Here is a 24,778-nt window from a genome sequence, read left to right as displayed (position 1 = left end):
GAGCCGGCGGGGCCCAGGACAGCTGTATAGTTCGAGGCAGATATCTGACAGACTAGCCGGAGAGATGACCAGAGCAGGTATAGAGTTAGTGGTTGGTAGGTTAGTCAACATTACTCTCCAGTCAACGCTCCTCGAGAGGATTAAGGAAGCACAGGGAAGGGACCCCCAGTTAGTTGAACGTAGAGAGAGTGTCCTAACTGAGGCAGCTAAGGACTTCTCTATTTCTGAGATGGGTTTGTTGAGGTACAAGGGACGGATTTGTGTTCCGATTGATCCAGACATTCGGCGAGAGATTCTGGACGAGTCTCATACCACTCCCTACTCTTTGCACCTAGGTTCTACGAAGATGTACCATGACCTGAAGGAATTGTATTGGTGGTCAGGCATGAAGAGGGACGTGGTGGACTATGTGGCTAGATGCTTAACCTGTTAGCAGATTAAGACTGAACATCAGAGGCCAGCAGGATTATTACAGCCTCTAGGAATTCCCGAGTGGAAATGGGAAGATATTGCCATGGACTTTGTGGTTGGACTGCCGAAGACCGTGGGTCAGCATGACTCGGTGTGGGTGATTGTGGACAGGTATACTAAGTCCGCCCACTTCTTACTTGTGAAGACGACGTATACTGTGGAGCAGTATGCAGAGCTTTATGTGAAGGAGATTGTTCGACTTCATGGGGCACCGAGGTCGATAGTATCCGACAGAGACCCCACTTTCACTTCCAAGTTTTGGAAGAGCCTACAGAAGGCAATGGGAACACATCTTCGGTTTAGTACTGCTTATCATCCTCAGACGGATGGACAGTCTGAGAGGACAATACAGATACTGGAGGACATGTTACGAGCTTGTGTGTTGGATTTCGGGGGATCTTGGAGTAGGTATCTCCCCCTGATTGAATTCTCATACAATAATAGTTATCAGGCGACTATCGGAGTGGCTCCGTATGAGATGCTGTATGGGAGGAAGTGCAGATCACCGATTCACTGGGATGAGGCAGGTGAGAGGAGGTATTTAGGTCCTGAGATGGTTCAGAGGACCAATGAGGCACTTGAGAAAATTAGAGCTCGTATGCTCGCCTCCCAGAGTCCCCAGAACAGTTATTCAGATCAGAGACGCAGGAGTGTGGAATTTCAGGTTGGTGACCATGTATTCCTCAGGGTTTCACCCCTGAGAGGAGTAAAATGATTCGGCGTTCGGGGCAAGCTGAGTCCCAGGTTTGTTGGCCCCTTCGAGGTTCTGGAACGAGTTGGAGAGGTGGCTTACAGGTTGGCAATGCCTCCAGCTCTATCAGGGGTTCATGACGTGTTTCATGTATCCATGCTTCGGAAGTATGTATCGGATACTACTCATGTGTTGAGCTTTGAGAACTTGGAGTTGGATCGGGATTTATCATACGAAGAAAAGCCTGTTCAGATCCTTGATAGAAAGGACAAAGTCTTGAGGAGCAAGACCATCGCCTTGGTTAAGATATTGTGGAGGAATAGCAAGATTGAAGAGACGACATGGGAACTGGAGTTGGATATGCGGGAGCAGTATCCCGAGTTGTTCAGGTAAATTTCGAGGACGAAATTTTCATGAGGAGGGGATAGTTGTAACGACCCAAATTCGCTATTAAGGCTTAAGGGCCTTGAGTAGTGTGCCTGGAGGGCATAATGAGATTCTGTGTGTGACTTTAATGAGTTTAATGCATGATTATGATTTAATGCACGTTATATGACTATTTGATTATTTGTGATGCATGACTGTGTTGATATCTGTGATCTATGACTCGAGACGATCCTAGTATGAGCGGGTTAGCGGAAAAGTCAAAGAAGGAATCTGTACCCGGCTTGGGTTAAGCCTGGGGAGTTTAAATGAGAATTTGGAAATATATTGAGGTTAATCTTGATGATGAGGAATGTATATTTGATGATTAATCAGGTATTTGGTAGCGAGCGGGAATTATTAGGAACACTTGAGGAATTAGTGGGAATTTGGGTAATATGACTAAAATGCCCCTTTATGGACATAAAGGTTTAGAATTAGTAAGGGAGGGCATTTTGGTCTTTAGGATTGTAAGAGATGAATTAAAGGAGGGCTTTATACTTAGTGGATTTTGTAGAAAAGAGTATAGGCTGAAAAGAAAGAAAGAAGGAAGAGAAAAGAAAAGAGAGAAAAGCTGAAGGGTTTTGTCCAAGAACGGTTTGTGGCTCTCCCAACCATTTTCCTTCATTTTTCTTGGAGTCAAGCTCAGTGGAGAGCTAGGGTAGGCTGAGCATCAAGGATCCTAAGCTAGACTTGAGGATTGGCAAGGGGTTAGCAAGATCACATCAGAAATTTGAGGTTAGTTCTTGGAGATTTCTGTTTTAGGGCTTGACTGGTTTGGATTGTGTTTTTAAGCTAAATGGATGGGGTTTTTGGGGAAAACTGGTCAAGGTTGTGAAGGTGCAAGCTAAGGAGGTCTAGGGTTCAATTCAAGGTCGAAATTCCACCCACGGTATGATTTCTAAGACCCTATCTTTGTTGTTTGAGTGAATTTCTAGTTTTTGGGTTCATTGTGTTAGATTTTGAGTTTTGGGTTGCTTGAGCTTGGGATTGAGTTCTTGGGATGCTTGGGATGAGTGTGTGGTGTGGATATGTGTGTTTTTGGGTTTGGAAAAGGTTTAGGCAAGTTTGGGGTTGAAATGGGAGAAGAAAATCGCAAGAAGCGATTTTTGGTTTTGGTCTGGCTGCAACTAGCGCTACAGCGCTAGTCAGGGGGCGCTGTAGCGCTAGCCCCTGTTCTGATGGGGTGGTTCTGCTTGTAGCGCTACAGCGCCCTCTTTTGAGCGCTGTAGCGCTGCACTGTTCACAGAGGGGATTTTTGGGCTTTTGTGAAGGGATTTTGACCTAGGGTTCGGGGCTCGATTCCGCCACTTTGTTTTGGGGATCTAGGACTCCCCGGGGGCTCGGGATTGGTCCCGAGGCTAGGTTTTGGACTCGAGGTTCGGTAATAACTTTGACTTATGGATTTTGCTTAGGTAAGCGCTAGGGCTCGAGTAGGATCGTGCTCAAGGAGTCAGGTTGATCAAGGCCATCGAATTTTAAGGTAAGAAAACCGTAACACCCGGAATTAGGGCATGGGCCCACAATGTTATTGCAGGGAATGGCCCTAGATTGTTTTACTTGCAATTGTATGACCTTGGATGAATTATTATATGTTTGAATGATTATTTCGAAATGTATTATGCGTGCAATTATAATGAAATGAACGGCTAAGGCCGAGAGCGGCAAAGGCCGGGTACGGCCTTGGGGCCGGAAGTAACACTCAGCACATGGGATGCTATAGCCAGGGTGGGACCCAAGGGATACATGAGTTATCCTTACGGTGAGGACCGTGACCCCAGGCTTTGGTAAGGCCTCTGGGGCGGCATGGCCGTGCTTTTTTAGTCTGATGGTTTTCCTGTTGAGCAATGGATTATGTCAGCTATATTATTTGCATATGTTATGTACTATCAGGGGTTTTGTTGCTGGGCTTCGGCTCACGGGTGCTCTGTGTGGCAGGTAAAAGCAAGGAGTCAGTCAACCGGCCATGAGTATGGAGAGCGTGGGGGCGGCGCGTACATGTTCGGCCTGCCCGACTGCTTTGGTTGGGGGCATTTTGTATATGGCTGTATTAACTCATTGTTTTGATAGTTAACCTGGTGTAAATCCATTTTTGAGTTGTAAATATTTTGTAAACCTTATTTTGGGATCCCAGATGTTTGATACTTAATGTTTTCAATGAAACTAAACATTTTCAAACTCTGGTTTATACACACTTTTGGTTTTAGAAACCACGTAGAGTCAGTCAAAAGCACGATTTTGTTTTAAACTCACTAAGTAACGGCTCTAAGGTAGTAGGGCGTTGCAGTTTTGATTATGGCAGTATTAACCTATTCTTTTGATAGTTAATCAAGTGTAAATCTATTTTTGAGTTGTAAATATTTTGTAAACCTTACTTTGGGATCCCGGATGTTTGATACTTAATGTTTTCAATGAAACTAAACATTTTCAAAGATTACAGCCTTAACCTCTGGTTTAGTCACACTTTTGGTTTTAGAAACCTCGTAGAGTCAGTCAAATGCAGAATTTCCGTTTTAAACTCACTTAGTAACGGCTCTAAGGTAGTAGGGCGTTACAACTACGAAAACATAAATCTGCGATAGGTTGTACAATTGCTGATATCAAAGGTATTAGCCCTTTAATTTTCTCCCATCGAATCAATCTGGAGGATGAGGCTATCCCTCTCAAATATCCTCAAAAGCGACTAAACCCCACAATGAAAGAAGTCGTAAAAATGAAGTTCAGAAATTGCTACATGCTAGTATCAACTATCTAGTGGTCGACAACAAATGGGTTAGTCCTACTCAGGTAGTACCCAAGAAATCGGGTGTCACTATGGTCCCAAAACAAAAACGGATCCTTGTCCCCACAAAAAATGTGGCAGGTTGGCGCATGAGCTTGGATTATAGAAAATTAAATGCTGCCTCCCGCAAAGATCATTTCCCACTCCCATTCATAGATCAAATCCTAGAACATGTAGCTGGTCATCCATTCTATTGCTTTCTTGATGGCTATTGTAACGCCCTACTGCCTTAGAGTCGTCACTAAGTGAGTTTAAAATGCGCAATTAGCTCGCTAATCGAGGTTTTAGGACTAAAGTGTAGTTAAATCATAATCAGAGTCATAGATTAGAAAATAAACCTTTCATTGAAAATTATAAAACATTTAACATTTGGGATCCCAAAAACATAGTTTAGAAATATTTACAACTCAAAATATAACAAGAGTCGACTAGACGACAAAATTCAAATTTAGTACAATCATCTCACAAAAACACCCCTGGCCATGAAAGCCAGGCAGACCAGACATGTACGCGTCGCCCGTCACACTTACCATACTCAAGGTTGATCGACTTTCCCCTTGCCATTACCTGCACCATAGAGCACCTGTGAGCTGAAGCCCAGCAAGAAAACCCTCACAAGCAGATAATATATACCCATGTCAAGCACTTAACATATAAACATGCCATCATCAGGCTATACACGTACGACCATACCGTCCCAGGTGCTTTACTAGGCCCTGGGTTCGTGGTCTATACCATAAGGATATTCCAGGTATCCCTTGGGGTCTCGCCCTGGCAACTCGCACTCCGCGTGCTAAATGCTGCTCTCGACCCCTTGCCGTTCTTGGCTTTCGCCTTCTCGGCCTCTGCCGTTCCCGGCCTCCGCTGTCCCCAGCCTTCGCCGTTCCATCATTACATACACAGATGATATAGCTAAGCAGATATCTAAACACATAAATTCAATCAAATGGCCATGCCCCGCAACACGGTCATATAGGGCCGAGCCCTGCAACTCAATCATATAGGATAGAGCCCTACAACAAAAACACTATGGGAACAGTAGTTTTCTTACCTGTGACCCGAGCCTTCCAAGCACAGTCCCCTAATCTGAGCCTCGCTGAAATCCTAGTCACAACGCATTAACAATATACATCCATCAAGCTCTAATCCATTAAATAACTTTGAGTCTTAATTTCAATCTCCGGGACATTGAATTTTATCAACCCGGGTGATAAAATCCATCACGAGCCTTAACTATTGAATTCCCAAGCCTAAAACCTCTTAAAAACCCGAAAATGCACTAAGCGTCGTGGCCTTAGGGACCCATGTCGCGGCCCCCAGCTCAACTTGAGGCCTTGCCTCAAAGTAGCCCAATATTCCATCCTAGGCATTCTAACCTCGAATATATCTCCAAATATTTATTTCCGTAACCCAATAACCCCGTAAAATGACTAACACCAAAAATACCCCTCGACTCGCCCCGAGTCAGATTTTCGATCCTGTTGTGACTTTCTAGCTAACCACTCCCTAGGATTGTCTCGGATCGTGCAACATAGATATATGACAAGTATATCACAATTATCATGTTTATATCCTCAACGGGCTAAAATTAAAATCATGCCCCTAATAACCAGACGGGGCCCACATGCATATTTAATTCACCTAAACATGCATCAATAATTAAATATTCACACAAATCCACATATTAAACAATAATTCACATATTTCCCTACAAGCATGCTAATCAAGGCCCTAAGCCTTATTAGCGGATTCGGGTCGTTACAACTATCCGCTCCTTACAGAGATTTCATCCTCGAAATTACCTGAATATCTCAGGATACCGCTCCCGCATCTCAGATTCCAGTTCCCATGTCACCTCCTCAACCTTGTTGTTTCTCCACAGAACTTTCACCAAGGCGATGGTCTTGCTTCGCAAGACTTTGTCCTTTCGGTCGAGAATCTGAATTGGTTTCTCTTCATAAGACAAATCTTGATCCAGCTCCAAATTCTCATAACTCAGAACATGTGTCGAATCAGACACATACTTCCGGAGCATGGACACGTGAAACATGTCATGGACCCCTGATAAGGTTGGAGGCATTGCCAATCTGTAAGCTACCTTTCCAATCTGTTCCAGAATCTCAAAGGGGCCAACAAACCTAGGGCTCAGCTTGCCCCGAACACCAAATCGTCTCACTCCCTTCAATGGCGAAACCCTAAGAAACACATGGTCACCAACCTAGAACTCCACTCTCTTGCATTTCAGGTCTGAATAACTCTTCCGACGACTCTGGGAGGTGAGCATTCAAGCTCTAATCTTCTCAACTGCCTCGTTGGTCCTCTAAACCATCTCAGGACCTAAATACCTCCTCTCACCTGTCTCATCCCAATGGATAGGTGATCTGCACTTCCTTCCATAGAGAATCTCATACTGAGTCACTCCGATAGTTTCCTGATAACTGTTGTTGTACGAGAACTCGATCAAAGGAAGATACTTACTCCAAGATCCCCCAAAATCTAGCACACAGGCTAGTATCATGTCCTCTAATATCTGAATCGTCCTCTCAATCTGTCCATCTGTTTAAGGATGATAAGTGGTACTAAACCGTAACTGTGTGCCCATAGCTTTATGCAGACTTTCCCAGAACTTGGAAGTGAAGGTAGGGACCCTGTCGGATACTATCGACCTCGGAGCCCCATGCAGTCGAACAATCTCCTTCACATATAGCTCAGCATACTGCTCCACATTATAAGTCGTCCTTAATGGTAAAAAGTGGGCGAACTTGGTGTACCTATCCACAATCACCCACACGGAATCATGTTGTCCCACGGTCTTCGGCAACCCACCCACGAAGTCCATGGCAATATCTTCCCACTTCCACTCTAGAATCCCTAGAGGCTGTAGCAATCCTGCTGGCCTCTGATGTTCAGCCTTGACCTGCTGACAGGTTAAGCACTTAGCAACATAATCCACCACATCCCTCTTCATACCTGATCACCAATACAAAGTCCTCAGATCCTGGTACATCTTCATCGTACCCGGATGTAAGGAATAGGGAGTGGTATGCAGTTCATCCAGAATCTCTCGTTAGATATCTGCATCCATTGGAACACAAATTCGACCCTTATACTTCAGTAACCCCATCTCTGAAATAGAAAAGTCCTTAGCCACTCCGACCAAGACGTTCTCCCTTTAACCCCTCAACTGGGAATCATTCCCCTGTGCCTCCTTGATCCTCTCAAGGAGCGTAGAATGAAGAGTGATGTTGGCTAACCGACCAACCACCAACTCTATACCTGCTCTAGTCATCTCCTCCGCTGGCTTATCGGATGTCTGTCTTGAACTGAACAACTGTCCTGGGCCCTTCTGGCTCAATGCATCGGCAACTACATTAGCCTTCCCAGGATGTATAGAATATCATAATCATAATCCTTAACCAACTCCAACCACCGTCTCTAGCGCATATTCAGATCCTTCTGAGAAAAGAAGTACTTCAAAATCTTATGGTCAGTGTATTTCTCGCACTTCTCACCATATAAATAATGTCTCCAAACCTTAAGTGCGAACACCACCACTGCCAATTCTAGATCATGCGTGGGATATCTCTGCTCATACTCCTTTAACTGTCTTAATGCGTAGGCTATCACCTTCCCAGCTTGCATCAACACACACCCCAAACCCTGTCTAGAGGCATCACAATAAACCACAAACTTCTCATTGTCCGTCGGCAGACTCAACACTAGCACGGTGATCAATCGCCGCTTCAACTCTTTAAAACTATTCTCGCATCTGTCTGTCCAAACATATTTCATCCTCTTCTTTGTCAACTTTTTCAATGGTGTAGCTATTCTGGAGAACCCCTCAACAAACTGCCGATAATACCCTGCCAATCCTAGAAAACTCCTCACTTCAGGAACACTGCTCAGTCTAGGCCAGTCTTTCACTGCCTCAATTTTATTTAGATCAACCAGAATCCCCTCCTTACTAACGATATGGCCCAGAAATGTTACTTGTGGTAACCAGAATTCGCACTTGCTGAACTTAGCATATAACTTATGGTCTCTTAACCGCTGCAATACCAAACGTAGATGCTGCTCGTGCTCTGTCTCTGACTGTGATTACACCAGAATATCGTCAATGAACACAATCACGAACTTTTCTAAATAATCTTTGAAAACCTTATTCATCATATCCATAAAAGCTGCTGGGGCATTGGTTAATCCAAAGGACATAACCAGGATTCATAGTGTCCATACCTCGTGTGAAAAGCAGTCTTTGGTATATCCTCCTCTTTGATTCTTAACTGATGGTAACCCGATCAGAGATCTATCTTAGAGAACACTATCTTTTCCTGTAGCTGGTCAAACAAATCATCAATCCTAGGCAATGGGTACTTATTCTAAATGGTCAACTTGTTCAGCTCCCTGTAGTCAATACACATCCTAAGAGATCCATCCTTCTTCTTGACAAACAACACTGGAGCACCCCATGGCAAGAAACTCGGTCTGATGTACCTCAAATCCAATAACTCCTGCAACTGAATCTTCAACTCCTTCAATTCAGCCGGATCCATTCTGTAAGATGTCCTAGATACTGGCTCCGCTCCTGATACCAACTCTATGACCAAATCAACTTCCTTCTTTAGTGGCCGCTCTAGCAGATCTGTTGGAAATAAATCTGGAAACTCGCATACCAATCTGGTCTCCCTCGGTCCAATCGACACAACCTTAGAGGTATCCACAACACTCGCTAGGAATCCTATGCAACCTTCCTGTATCAGGTCTCTAGCCTTCAGTGCTGAAATCATAGGTACCCGCGGTCCACCAGCTGTTCCCACAAATACAAAGCGTACTTCCCCTTCTAGTTCAAAAGTCACCATTCTGCGCTTGCAATCAATTGTCGCTCCATACTTTAATAACCAATCCATTCCTAGGATCACATTGAAGTCATCCATCGCAAGCTCAATCAGATCAGCAAATAATTCTCTACCATCTACTTCTATTGGCCAAGCTCAAATCCACCTCCAAGAGACTACCAGTTCCCCAGTCGACAACAAAGTCTGAAAACCCCTAACATACAGAATACTAGGTCTACACAACTGATCTATCACTCTAGTAGACAAAAACAAATGGGTAGCTCCCGAATCAAACAATGCAGTATAAGAAAAACCAGCACTAGAGATCTGACCTGTCTGAGGGGCTAGCCTCTGCCTCCGTCTAAGTCAAAGTGAACCCTCTGGCAGGAGCGAGATTGTCGCCCTGTTTTGGCTCCTCCTTCCTGGATTGTGGGTAGTCCTTCTTCAAATGATTGGCACTCCCACAGATAAAGCAGGCTCTAATCCTACACTCACCCTGATGTCATCATTTGCACCGAGGACACATTGGAAAGCTCCTCCAGTTGTCACTTCCACCCTAACGGCCACTAAAACTACCCCGTTCCCTCTTATCAGAACTGGGAGGAACAAGGGTATTTGGGGCCTTCCTCTTCTGCTCATTAGAGCCACAACCCCGAATGAATCCAATAGAAGGAGGCACTATCCTCCTGGCATCATGCCTAACAATGCTCGCTCTCCAAATCTGGTCCTCGGCCCCCTCAGCTGTAAGGGCCTTGTCCACAATTTGAGCGTAGGTAGTAGTCTCCAGATCCAAAGTGATCTCCACATCACGAGCGATCATTACATTCAATCCTTTTACAAATCTATCTCTTCTTGCCGTATCTGTCGGCACTAGGTCTAGCGCAAACTTTGCCAAACGATCGAACTTCAAGGCATACTCTGTCACGGTCAACCGGTTCTAAGTCAGGTTGATAAACTCATCAACCTTCGCAGCTCGGACTGGAACACTATAGTATTTCTCTTTGAAAATGTTCCTGAACTCTTCCCAGGTCATAACTGTCACATTCCTCCTCTGGACTACTACATCCCACAAGATGTGGGCATCCTCTCTGAACATGTAGCTTGCACAAGCTACCCTCTCGTTCCCCTCAACCCTCATAATATCAAGAATGGAGGAGATTATATTCATCCACTATTCTGCCCGCAGTGGGTCTGGTCCACCCTCAAAGGTGGGAGGATGCTGCTTCTTGAACCTCTCATACAAAGGTTCCCATTTATTATGAGGGTAAAGAAACTATAGCAAAATTTCTAGTCACTTTCTTCTCATACTTTTTTCTTAGAATTTTTTTAGAATGATTAGAATAATGGCCTAATCTTCCTTGGAATGTTAGGGATGATTCCATATGCTAGTGATGTTATTTTGATACTTTGATTTACTATGTTCTTAATATAATGCATTTAAGTTATTTATGTTCTTTCAATCTCATCTTTATTTACTTCTGCTAATAATATATAGGATTATTCATGCTCTTTCTATGTGTTTCTAATTAGTAAAAATAATATTCATACATAATTTTATGTCTAATCTTCTATTACATTATTGCCCTTGGGTATTTTGTCATTTTTAGATTTTTCATAAGATTAACATTGTGCTCCTAAAGTAAAGAACTTTATAACACAAATGGACTTTTGTTAGAAAAGAATATAGACTTTTATGTTAGATTTTTAAAGTCAATGTTTGGATATGAACTATTTACTTCTGTAATTTTGTGAATCAAGTAACTAAGTAACTAAAAAAGGATATGGATGGTTCTTGAAACCTTTCTACTTTTCAACTCTTGATTACATCCTATTTTTATTTAACTTGTCTCATTTTATCATTCCATCAAAAAGACAACAAAAAATCTCAAATGTCCATTTCCATCACTTTGTACTAATCTTTTGTGTTTATTTTTCTACTAATACTTTTGTTCTTAGTTACCTACTTGTGGAATCGACCACCCATATACACTAGAAATACCTCTTAGTAGAAGTCCCGTTTGGGCGTTAATCAATCACTTTGAAATTTTTCTTCCTTTGCAAAAACACAACGAAGACTTATACATAAGATGTATAGCTTTCTTAATTCTCTATTTCCTTGCCCTCCATGGATTCTTGAGGCTTTTTTAAGAGGAAATGGGAATTAAGATTGAACAATTCTTTAAACTCACAAGGTCAAGCACTTTATTTATGAGTTTCTTGAAGAAAACTTGAGATCTTGAAAGCTAGAGAGAGAGAGAGGTTAGAGAGAGATTTGAAAGAGAGATCAAATCTTTTAAAACTCTAATAGAATCCTTTTATAGTGCAGACACCACCATTAAGTCTAAAATACCAATATAATTAGTGACTTTGAACAAATCATTTGGTGCTTAATTTACATATTTGTATGGACACGCCAAGTGATGTGTTTCCTGCTTGTAGGTTGTTGTGGTTTTCAAGGCCCTTCACATTTGGGTGATGCAACGCCTCCAAATAGACAATGCAACACAAACCTCTCTGCCCAAAGCCACCAAAAGGGGACCTAAAAATCCTTCAAATGCTCCCAAAGTTTTTGGGCATAGATACCTCTACGTAAAATTTTGGAACCAGAACCACAATTTTTTAATGTCTACAACACAAAGTCAAATTTTACATTTTCACTATGTGAAATTTACTAAGTGTTTTATACCTAGCTTGTATAACAAAACTTATTTTTTGTATTTAACATTCCCTCACTTGGTTAAATATAAATCTCACCTCTAGCTCAAAATATTATTGTTGCCTAAAGTAAAGTGTCTTTCAACTAGAACTTTACCTTAGTGAAAGTACCACAAAGTCTTATCGAAATTATTGGTAGCTTAAAAGTTTAAACTAAGTATTCCTTATGATAAAATCGCTGATACCTCACACAACTCCTCTAGATCTTTTGTTTTCTCACTTTTCTCGCTTTAGCACTCATATGGCCACGTGCTCATGTAACACCTTGGACAGCCAAGACCGTTACACTGTGTACTTATAAAGGTGCAAGACTCGCTAATCAAGTCATTAATTTGAAATCGTGTCGCTAAACATGTAAGAGCTAAGGTTAAAAAGGTTTTGGCTTCAAAAGACTCATTTAGCATATATAAACTGTAGTAACATGGGATCCCATACAAAAACGAAGTTAAAGAAAGTTTACAGACTCCCAAAAATACATGAGGAACCACTAGCCATACTAAGGCCAAAACAGACAGTCTTCAGGTTCCAAGTCCTTGCTTAGATCTCAACCGTGGCGGCCGAGCACCTGGCTATGTACATTCCGCTCAATGAGCTCTCCAGTCAGGGCTGATCTAACTTGCCCTTGCCTTTACCTGCACCACGTAGCACCCGTGAGCCAAGGCCCAGCAAGAAAACATCACAGATAACTCAAACAATAACATCAGGCAAATAGCTCAGTAAGCATGTATACTTATCAGATATACCACAACAGTTAATCAGCATATACAATTCAATCCAAGACACATTCTATTTCATATAACGTTCATATCGCATAATATTCAGGGCCGATGACTTAGGCCGCACCCTCTGCTTAACCCACTTACTCTGGCCCGCTTAAACCAAGCTCAGTGCATAATAAGCTGTCCTCGGATACCAGTGCCCGAGTCGCACCCTGTGTGCTAGTGAGACCCTTGGCACCCTTAGGCCATTGGTTCACTAAATAGCTTGCATGGCATAATACCATCTTTTCAAGCATCTACAATAGAGAGCCCTTAGTCCCGTCAGATATATTCAACCAGGTGCAGTTTTCTTACCTTTAGTCTGTACGGTTATCGAATTACGAGCAACGCCCCTGAAGCACGATTCGTTCCCGAGCCTAAGCTTTTATTACCTAGCCACAACCAAAGCATAGGGTCTCATAAATAATCAAATATAGGTTTCCAGTTACAAAACTAACTCCCGGGACTCCTAATTCCACCAAGCACGGTGGTGAAACCAAACCCGAGCACCCAGGGCCACTCTCCCATGCTTAAAACCCTCAAAATCCCAAGTGTGCAACCAAGGGCTGCGAACCCCAAAGCCTAGCCGCGGCCCTTCCCCAAAATAGAAACTACCCCTACACTGAACCACACACGCGCCGCGGCCCTTGCCTTGGGCGCCGCGGCGCGCCCCCTTGGCCGAACCTCCTTGTCTTCTTTGCATGCTAGGGCCGCGGCGCTCTAGAATAGAGCCGCGGCCCTCCCCTACGAACCCATATTTTTTCACCATTCTAAAGCTCAAAACCTCACCTTAAACCATCCCAAAACTCCACAACTCTTAACAAATTAATTCCCAACCTCTTTAACATGATCTAAACAGCATAACTCCCAAGAAAACACAGCCTAACACACTCCAATCTCTTCCTTTCAATTTCTGAAACCCAAATGCCAAAACACACACAAACCAGCCACCAAACTCAATCTAAAACCTCTAAACTTGGAGTTAGAACTCACCTTTGCTGTAGAACCACTTCACCAAGCTGTAGCCAAGCTAGGTCCCCAAGTTCCCTTCTTTAATTCTACCTAAAAACACCAAAGCTATACTGGTTTCAACACTTAACGAAAAATCCAGCTAGAGCACATAATTCAACCACAGAAAAAATGTTTAGATGCTTACCTTAATCCCTGTTCTAGTGCTTGACAAACCCTTGAGCTAGACCTTCAATTCCTCACCTCAAATCCCAGAATTCCGTCTTGTTTCCCCTTTGATTTTTTGTGTTCTCTTCCCTTAGTTTTCCATTTTGTTTTCCTTAAGTGAGAGAGAGAGAGAGCTGAGTCTAAATTAAGTCGGTTTATGTTTTTCTTCTAAAGGCTTCCTTAAGTCTGTCTCACGTGTTATGCTAATCCCGAGGCTCGGGGTGCCGGAACCGTCCCCGAGGCCAAAATGGTAAAGTCTCCCATTATTCCCGCCTAGACATCCTAACCTCAAATATATCTCCATATATTTATTTTCATGTCCCGATAACCCAAATCACTATCCACTATCTAAAAGTATCTCCGACTTCTCCAAAGTCATATCTTAAACCCCGTTGTGACTTTTCCCGCTATCTGACCCTAGAATCGTCTTGAGTCATGCTCAACGAACCTGTCCACATAATAATGTGGTTCTCACATATATCACATATCATATTACCACATAATACAATCAATTATCATATAAACATTATTTAACATATAATTACTCATTAAATCACAATTATTCCAGTAATGCCTTCCTGGCACACTAATCAAGGCCCTTAAGCCTTATTAGCGAATTTGGGTCATTACAACCATCCCCTCCTAATGAGAATTTCGTCCTCGAAATTTACCTGAATAGCTCGGGATGCTGATCCCGCATCGCCGTCTCTAACTCCCAGGTCGCCTCCTCGACCTTGCTATTCCTCCATAATACTTTTACTAACGAAATTGTCTTATTCCGCAGAACTTTATCCTTCCGATCCAAAATCTGAACTGGTCTCTCCTCATAGGATAAATCTTCCTGTAACTCCAAATCCTCATGCCTCAACACATGTGTAGTATCAGAAACATATTTCCGCAACATAGAGACATGAAACACGTTATCAACTCCCGATAAGGACGGTGGCAAGGCCAGCCTATAAGCCACCTGCCCAACCCTCTCCAGAATCTCAAAGGGTCCAACAAACCGAGGCTCAACTTGCCCTTCACTCCAAACCTCCTCACACCCCTCAACGGTGAAACTCGCAGAAACACATGATCCCCAACCTGGAACTCCACGTTCCTACGCTTAGGATCAGCGTAGCTTTTCTGTCTACTCTGTGAGGCAAGCATCCTAGATCGAATCTTTTCAATGGCGTCATTAGTCTTTTGAACCATATCTGGCCCCAAATACCTTCTCTCACCCATCTCATCCCAGTGAACAGGTGATCTGCACTTCCTTCCGTATAACATTTCATAAGGAGCCACCCCAATCGTGGACTGATAACTGTTGTTATATGAAAACTCAACCGATGGAAGATACTTGCTCCATGAACCCTCGAAGTCAATCACACATGCCCTAAGCATGTCCTCCAATACCTGAATTGTCCTCTCAGACTGTCCATCCGTTTGAGGGTGAAAAGTTGTGCTAAACTTCAACTGAGTCCCCATGGCTCTCTGTAGAGCTCCCCAGAACTTAGAGGTAAAGATAGGGACTTGATCAGATACAATAGACTTTGGAACCCCATGGAGACGAACTATCTCCCTCACATACAGCTCTGCATACTGCTCCACAGTGTAAGTTGACCTAACTGGTAGGAAATGAGCTGACTTGGTGTATCTATCCACTATCACCCACACCGAGTCATGAAGTCCAACTGTCCTGGGTAATCCTCCCACGAAATCCATCGTAATATCCTCCCACTTCCATTCTGGGATACCCAAAGGCTGAAGCAATCCTGCTGGTCGCTGATGCTCAGCCTTAACCTGTTGACAAGTTAGACATCTAGATACATACTCAACTACATCCCTCTTCATCCCGAGCCACCAGTATAACGTTTGTAGATCCTGATACATCTTCGTGGTACTCGGATGAAGTGAGTATGGTGTAGTGTGGGACTCATCCAATATCTCACGCCTAATCCCCTCATCTGCTGGAACACATATCCGTCCCTGATACTGGAGCAAACCTGTCTCCGAAACTGAATAATCCTTAGTTGTCCCCGCTAAGGCATGCTGCCTACTATCCTGTAACTGTACATCCACCGATTGACCCTCCTTGATCCGCTCCAACAAGGTCGACTGCAAAGTAATATTGGCTAACTGGCCTACCACAAGTTCTATCCTTGCCCTAACCACCTCATCAGCCAATTCTCTCGAGATCTGAGTAGAACTATACAACTGTCCTGGGCCCCTCCGACTTAATTCATCTGCCACCACGTTGGCTTTCCCAGGGTGATAAAGGATATCACAGTCATAATCCTTAACCAACTCTAACCAATGTCTCTGCCTCATATTCAGATCCTTCTGCGTGAAGAAATACTTCAGACTCTTATGATCAGTGTAGATCTTGCACTTCTCTCCATACAATTAATGACGCCACAGCTTCAATGCAAACACAACTGCCGCTAACTCCAAGTCGTGAGTCGGATATCTCTGGTCATACTCCTTCAGTTGTCGAGATGCATAGGCTATAACTTTCTCATTCTGCATCAGCACACAGCCTAAACCCAACCTCGATGCGTCACAGTAGACCACGAACTTCCCTTCTTCCGAAGGAAGACTCAACACAGGTGCAGAAATAAGTCGTCGCTTCAACTCTTGAAAGCTGTTCTCACACTTCTCTGACCAGACGAACTTCTGATTCTTTCTTGTCAACTCTGTCATTAGTGAAGAGATCTTCAAGAACCCCTCTACAAACCGCTTGTAGTAGCCTGCTAACCCAAGGAAACTCCGCACCTTCGAGGCATTCCTTGGCCTCGGCCAATCTCTAACTGCTTTCACCTTGGACGGATCCACCTTAATTCCTTCTGCCCCGACTATATGTCCAAGAACGGTCACCTCTGGTAGCCAGAACTCACATTTCTTAAACTTAGCATACAACTGATGTTCCCTTAACCTCTGTAAAACCTGTCGGAGATGTTGCTCATGTTCTTCCTCTGAACTGGAGTATACCAAGATATCGTCGATGAAGACAATAACGAACTGGTCCAAAAAGTCCTTGAACACCCTATTCATCAGATCCATAAAAGTTGCTGGGGCATTGGTCAAACCAAAAGACATGACCAAGAACTCATAATGCCCATAACGTGTCTGGAAAGCCGTCTTTGGTATATCCTCATTCTTGATCCTCAGCTAGTGATAACCAGATCGAAGATCAATCTTTGAGAACATAGTCTTACCTTGCAGCTGATCGAACAAGTCATCAATCCTTGGTAGTGGGTACTTATTCTTAATAGTCAACTTGTTCAATTCTCTGTAATCGATGCACATCCTCAAAGTCCCGTCCTTCTTCTTAACAAACAACACTGGAGCACCCCATGGAGAGTAGCTAGGTCTGATGAAACCCAAATCCAGAAGTTCTTGCAGCTGTATCTTCAACTCTTTCAATTCTACTGGTGCCATCCTGTATGGTGTCCTAGACACTGGCTCTGTCCCCGGTGCCAACTCAATCTCAAACTGTATCTCCCTACGCGGCGGCAACCCTGGTAAATCCTCAGGGAAGACATCCAGAAACTCACACACCAATCTGGTCCCACCCGGCCCTGCCGGCATAACCCTGGTAGTATCCACCACACTAGCCAGAAAACCTATGCATACCCCCTGCAACAGGTCCCTGGCTCTCAACGCTGAAATCATAGGTATGCGGGGTCCAGACACCGCACGCACAAAGACAAAAGGGTCCTCGCCCTCCGGCTCAATAGTAACCATCTTCTTCCTACAATCAATTGTAGCCCCATACCTAGCCAGCCAATCCATACCTAAAATCATATCAAAGTCTCTCAAATCTAATTCAATCAAATCCACCGAGAGTTCCCTACCATCAACCATCACTGGCAGTGCCCTAATCCACCTCCTAGAGACTACCAGCTCCCCTGTAGGCAACAAAGTCCCAAACCCCGCAGTTCGATACTCACTAGGTCTACACAGTCTATCAATCACTCTACTAGAAACAAAAGAGTGCGTAGCACTAGAATCAATCAATACTGTAAAAGGAAAGCCAGCGCTAGAAAGCTGACCTGTCACTACTGAGGGACTAGCCTCAGCCTCCGCCTGAGTCAAGGTGAATACTCGAGCTGGAGTCAAGCTATCCACCTTTCCCGCTTCACCTTTCTTCACTGTTGGGCAGTCTTTCCTAAGATGCCCCACTACTCCACAAACAAAACATGCCTTGGCCCGACACTCACCCAGATGGCGTCTTCTACACCTCGGACACTCTGGATAGGTCCGCCATGCCTCACCGCCACCCTGGCAGCCACCCTGACCACCCCGACCCCTCCTATCAGAACCAGGAGCAGCTGAAGTGTCAGGAGTCTTCCTCTTGAAGTCACTGGGGCCTCCGCCCCTACCTGTCCCAGAATAAGGAGGCACCGCCTTGCGGCCCTCACGCCTCACTGCACTCTCCTTCCATATCTTGTTCTCCGCTTCCTCTGCAGTAACAGCCCTCTCAATGACCTGGGCATAAGTTGTTCCTCCAGGTACCGTTGTGATCCTAACATCCCGGGCTATCATAGCATTAAGCCCCCTGACAAAGCGATCTTGCCTAGTAGCATTAGCAGGCACAAGATCTGGTGCGAACTTCGTAAGCCTTTCAAATTTCAGGGCATACTCAGTAACAGTCATACTGCCCTGCACCAAAATTACAAACTCATTGACTTTTGCTGCCCTAACAACAATGTTGTAGTACTTCTGGCCAAACAAATCCTTGAAACCTCCCCAAGTCAGTGTAGCGACCTCTCTGGTCTGCGATGCCACCTCCCACCAAATACGGGCATTCTCCCTCAACATATAAGTGGCACAAGCCACTCTATCTTGTCCCTCAATTCTCATGAAATCCAGAATCACTGTAATCATAGTTAGCCACTGCTCGACTTTCAACGGATCCGGTCCTCCCTCGAAGACTGGGGCTTGCTGCTTCCTGAACCGCTCATATAACGGTTCCCACTTGTTAACAACCTCCCCAGGCTGCACAGCTGGTACCATTGCAGGTGGTAAAGAAGGGGCAGTACTCCCTGATGGAGCCTGCATCTCAGCCATTAACTGCTGCCAGTTCTCAGGGACTGGCGGAGGTGTCTGGCCTTGGTCATTGCCCCTAGTCCCGGACCCAGTGCCGGCTAGTCGTGAAGATTTTCTTGGACGCATAACTATCCAAGTCAATCTGCAAATATCGACTCGGCAGTCAGACCACAATGACAGGGTAATAGCTTCTCCAAAACTCAACAATAGAACATAATCATTCACAGACAACCAACACATATAAGCATCCATGCACCATAAATAATTAGTCATCCATATACTCGTTTACATGCACGACAATGTTAATAAACATGCCTCAATATTTTCACACAGCAGTCAAGGGCCAGGCCCTATAAGTATCTCATGCTTCCTAACAATTCACTGAATATCACATACATAGCTCATCTCAGGCACATAAGCACATATATACACATTACCAAACCCTGACTTGAGCTTGTCTCCAGCAGCGAATGTACATATCCAGGCTGTCTTCAGGAACCCTTAAACTTAGGACGCTCTGATACCAAGTTGTAACGCCCTGGATAGCCAAGACCGTTACACTGTGTACTTATAAAGGTGCAAGACTCGCTAATCAAGTCATTAATTTGAAATCGTGTCGCTAAACATGTAAGAGCTAAGGTTAAAAAGGTTTTGGCCTCAAAAGACTCATTTAGCATATATAAACTATAGTAGCATGGGATCCCATACAAAAACGAAGTTAAAGAAAGTTTACAGACTCCCAAAAATACATGAGGAACCACTAGCCATACTAAGGCCAAAACAGACAGTCTTCAGGTTCCAAGTCCTTGCTTAGATCTCAACCGTGGCGGTCGAGCACCTGGCTATGTACATTCCGCTCGCTGTGCTCTCCAATCAGGGCTGATCTAACTTGCCCTTGCCGTTACCTACACCACATAGCACCCGTGAGCCAAGGCCCAGCAAGAAAACATCACAGATAACTCAAACAGTAACATCAGGCAAATAGCTCAGTAAGCATGTATACTTATCAGATATACCACAACAGTTAATCAGCATATACAATTCAATCCAAGACACATTCTATTTCATATAACGTTCATATCGCATAATATTCAGGGCCGATGACTTAGGCCGCACCCTCTGCTTAACCCACTGACTCTGGCCCGCTTAAACCAAGCTTAGTGCATAATAAGCTGTCCTTGGATACCAGTGTCCGAGCCACGCCCTGTGCGCTAGTGAGACCCTTGGCACCCTTAGGCCGTTGGTTCACTAAATGGCTTGGATGGCATAATACCATCTTTTCAAGCATCTACAATAGGGAGCCCTTAGTCCCGTCAGATATATTCAACCAGGTGCAGTTTTCTTACCTTTAGTCTGTACGGTTATCGAATTACGAGCAACGCCCCTGAAGCACGATTCGTTCCCGAGCCTAAGCTTTTATTACCTAGCCACAACCAAAGCATAGGGTCTCATAAATAATCAAATATAGGTTTCCAGTTACAAAACTAACTCTTGGGACTCCTAATTCCACCAAACACGATGGTGAAACCAAACCCGAGCACCCAGGACCACTCTCCCATGCTTAAAACCCTGAAAATCCCAAGTGTGCAACCAAGGGCTGCGGCCCCCAAAGCCTAGCCGCGGCCCTTCCCCGAAACAGAAACTACCCCTACACTGAACCACACACGCGCCGCGGCCCTTGCCTTGGGCGCCGCGGCGCGCCCCCTTGGCCAAACCTCCTTGTCTTCTTTGCATGCTAGGGCCGCGGCGCTCTAGAATAGAGCCGCAGCCCTCCCCTACGAACCCAGATTTTTTCACCATTCTAAAGCTCAAAACCTCACCTTAAACCATTCCAAAACTCCCCAACTCTTAACCAATTAATTCCCAACCTCTTTAACATGATCTAAACAGCATAACTCCCAAGAAAACACAGCCTAACACACTCCAATCTCTTCCTTTCAATTTCTGAAACCCAAATGCCAAAACACACACAAACCAGCCACCAAACTCAATCTAAAACCTCTAAACTTGGAGTTAGAACTCACCTTTGCTGTAGAACCACTTCACCAAGCTGTAGCCAAGCTAGGTCCCCAAGTTCCCTTCTTTAATTCTACCTTAAAACACCAAAGCTATACTGGTTTCAATACTTAACAAAAAATCCAGCTAGAGCACATAATTCAACCACATAAAAAATGTTTAGATGCTTACCTTAATCCCTGTTCTAGTGCTTGACAAACCCCTGAGCTAGACCTTCAATTCCTCACCTCAAATCCCAAAATTCCATCTTGTTTCCCCTTTGATTTTTTGTGTTCTCTTCCCTTAGTTTTCCCCTTTGTTTTCCTTAAGCGTGAGAGAGAGAGAGCTGAGTCTAAATTAAGTCGGTTTATGTTTTTCTTCTAAAGGCTTCCTTAAGTCTGTCTCACGTGTTATGCTAATCCCGAGGCTCGGGGTGCCGGAACCGTCCCCGAGGCCAAAATGGTAAAGTCTCCCATTATTCCCGCCTAGACATCCTAACCTCAAATATATCTCCATATATTTATTTTCATGTCTCGATAACCCAAATCATTATCCGCTATCTAAAAGTATCCTCGACTTCTCCAAAGTCATATCTTAAACCCCGTTGTGACTTTTCCCGCTATCTGACCCTAGAATCGTCTTGAGTCGTGCTCAACGAACCTGTCCACATAATAATGTGGTTCTCACATATATCACATATCATATTACCACATAATACAATCAATTATCATATAAACATTATTTAACATATAATTACTCATTAAATCACAATTATTCCAGTAATGCCCTCCTGACACACTAATCAAGGCCCTTAAGCCTTATTAGCGAATTTGGGTCATTACAGCTCATCCCTTTGTAAACTTTTCAAGGACAAACTCTAACTCCTATGAGAGGCCGCACCACCTCTAAGTTCACATAGGTGAAGTTCTTAAAGTATCTTTGCTACCTTTATAGATGCTTGTTCAACTGAACTTCATAAAAACCTCTAGGCTTAATCCTTACTCAGTAGCAACCAACATTAACCATCTTGGGTGGAACTCATAAAAATTCTTAAAGTTGAAACGATTCACTTATCAATGCCTTGTTCTTACCCATTGAACTCTTTCCATTGATGTTCACAATTTTGGAGTTGGGTTGCCATCATTGGTGAATCTTTTATTCTAGGAGTTTCATTCCCATCCCTTTTGAAGTGGAACTTACTAACCTTCTCACAAGAGGTTTGTAAATGGATCTACTAAGTTCTCACTTGTCTTAACATATGAGATTGATATGATTCCATCTTGAATCAATTTCCTCACATATATGTCTAGACTTTCCATTGTACACACTATTATATGCTCTAGCAAGAGTGGATTGGATATCACAATCTATTGAAATTGTTAATACCATATCCGCTGTAAAAGGGATACCCAACATGAGATCCATAAGCCACTCAACCTCTTTGCTGGTTGCCGCTAGAGCTATAAATTATGTTTCCATGGTTAAGTGTGATAAACAAGTTTGCTTCTTACAGCCCCAAGAGATAGCACCTCCTCCAAGAGTAAACACCCTACCGGTTGTGGATACATATTCTCCCACTCCTGATATCCAAGTAGGGTTTGAATATCCTTCAAGTATCCTTGGAAAATTTGAATAGTGATTGTTTTATTCTTTGGTACTCTTAAGGTATCCAAGAACCCTCTCAATATCCTTCCAATGCTTGATACCTGGATTTCTTGTAAACCTACTAAGTTTACTACCCGCATAAGCAATGTCTGCTCTTGTGCAATGAGCGATGTACATTAGGCTTCCTATTGCACTTGCATATTATAATTAAGCCACCGCTCTTCCTTCATTCTTTTCAGACTTCATGTTTGAATCGAATGGTGTATTTGCCTCTTTGATATAGAGATGACTAAATTGGTATGATTGGTTAAATACAAGTGAAATTGGTTAGGCATGAAGCGGTGAAAAAACCATAATAGTTTCACTAAAGTCAACATGCGAGAATTGACTTTTGGCCTATGCATTTATAAATCATTTTTTGGGTCCAAAGTGTTTCTTTGGAGTGTATAAGAACACCAAAAAATTTTGGAGGCATTTCAAGATGTTTTGTGATAAGTTTTGAAGCGTCAAGTCAGGGGGACTTGCGTTGCATCACCTGTAAGAGGCAATGCATCGCCAGTCCTATAAAACCCTATATAGGCGACACATCGCTTGCATGGTGGCGATGCATCGCCTTGGTGTAGGTGACCCATCTCTTGGGTCGTCTGTGCAGTGACGTGTTTTTTGCTCCAAATTTTAAAATAAATGCTTCCATCGCATTCGTTACTATTTAAAGGGGTCACTTGACTCTTTGTTAAAATGATTGCTCATCCCTGTCTCAAAAAAAATTCTCTCTCTCTAGATCTCAAGATTACTAGTTTTCTCCAAGATCTTCGTCAAGAAAGCTTGACTTGTATGAAGATTCAAGGCATGCGAATCCCAATCTCATTCCAAGGTCGTAGCTTCAAGCAATCTCAAGGAGGAGGCTAGGAATACAGATTTTTGGACAAAAAATCTTCATTTGTGTCAAGCCTTGGTTTCATTTTGTGTTTCACATAAAATCATAGACTTGTGATTTTATGTATCAAGGTTCTTCAACACCATAGTTCAATTCTATCACTTTTTTATTTGTGTTATTGCCCCATTAGAGTATAGATTATTCTTGTATGAGTTGTAATATACAAAACATGGTTTATATAGCCTAAGCCCCAACAATAAAATATCTCTAACCGTAAACCTAAATTTTGTATCAAAGATTATCTTTCTCTAAGGTTTATCTACTAGCCAAGACTATGGAAGAAAGCTCCTCAATCTCAATCGTCGAGTTCATGTCTCAAGATCTAGTGAGACTAGATCGATTCAATAGCTCAAACTTTGTCCGATGGCAAGACAATATCAAGTTTCTCCTCACAACATTGAAGACTTTGGATGGTCCAAAGAATGATGATACTTAGCAAGTGATCAAGGAAAGGAAGAAAAGGGAAAAATATGAGCTTATATGTAGAGGCCACATTCTCAATGCTCTATTAGGTCGTATCTATGATCTCTATGCCAATACAATATCGACAAAGGAGATATGGGATGCACTTGAGAAGAAGTGCAAAACAGAAGAAGAAGGTACCAATAAATTCCTCATAACTCAATACATGTAATTTAAATTCTTTGATGAAAAACCTTTACTCCCCAAGTACATGAGCTACAAGTTATTGTAAATAAGTTATCTACCGTAAAAATGACATTTCCAGAATCCTTCATTGTGGGTGGAATCATAGCCAAGTTGCCTCCACCTTGGAGGGGCTATAGAAAGAAGATTCTCCATATGAATGAGGAGATATATTTGGAGAAGATTCCAAAGCACCTAAGGATTGAACAGGAGTCTCGTTCTAGAGACAAGTGTATGGATAAGACCTCCATGCTTAATGCCATAGAGAAGAACTTTCAATCCAAAGGGAAGGCCCACAAGAGACCCCAATTAAGGAAGGATGCATATATAGCCCCTAAGAAGATTGAAGGGTAATTTAAGAGTGTGAGAGGCCCTTGTTTTTTTTGTGGCAAGAGTGGTGACATGGCTAGAGAATGCAAGTTCTGAAAGTTCCACAACCATGGATCCAAGGTCAACATAACGAAAGAGGAGTTGGTTTCTACCTTGAGTAAGGTGAATGTCATCCAAGGCAAAGTGGAAGGATGGTGGTATGAAACTTGTGCCATCATTCATGTAACTCATGATAGAGAGGTCTTCAAAACCTTTGAAGAGTCAAAGGATGGCCAGGAGATCCTGTAAAACACCTTACTCAAATACTTTGTAAAAAAATTCATGCTCATAAACTTGTAGAAGAAAGCCACATATTATATGAAAAATCCCAGTGGGGCCTTG

The sequence above is a fragment of the Humulus lupulus genome, chromosome 8 (assembly GCF_963169125.1).
Source record: "Humulus lupulus chromosome 8, drHumLupu1.1, whole genome shotgun sequence".
NCBI classification, from domain to species: domain Eukaryota; kingdom Viridiplantae; phylum Streptophyta; class Magnoliopsida; order Rosales; family Cannabaceae; genus Humulus; species Humulus lupulus.
This window is presented reverse-complemented; position numbering follows the sequence as displayed.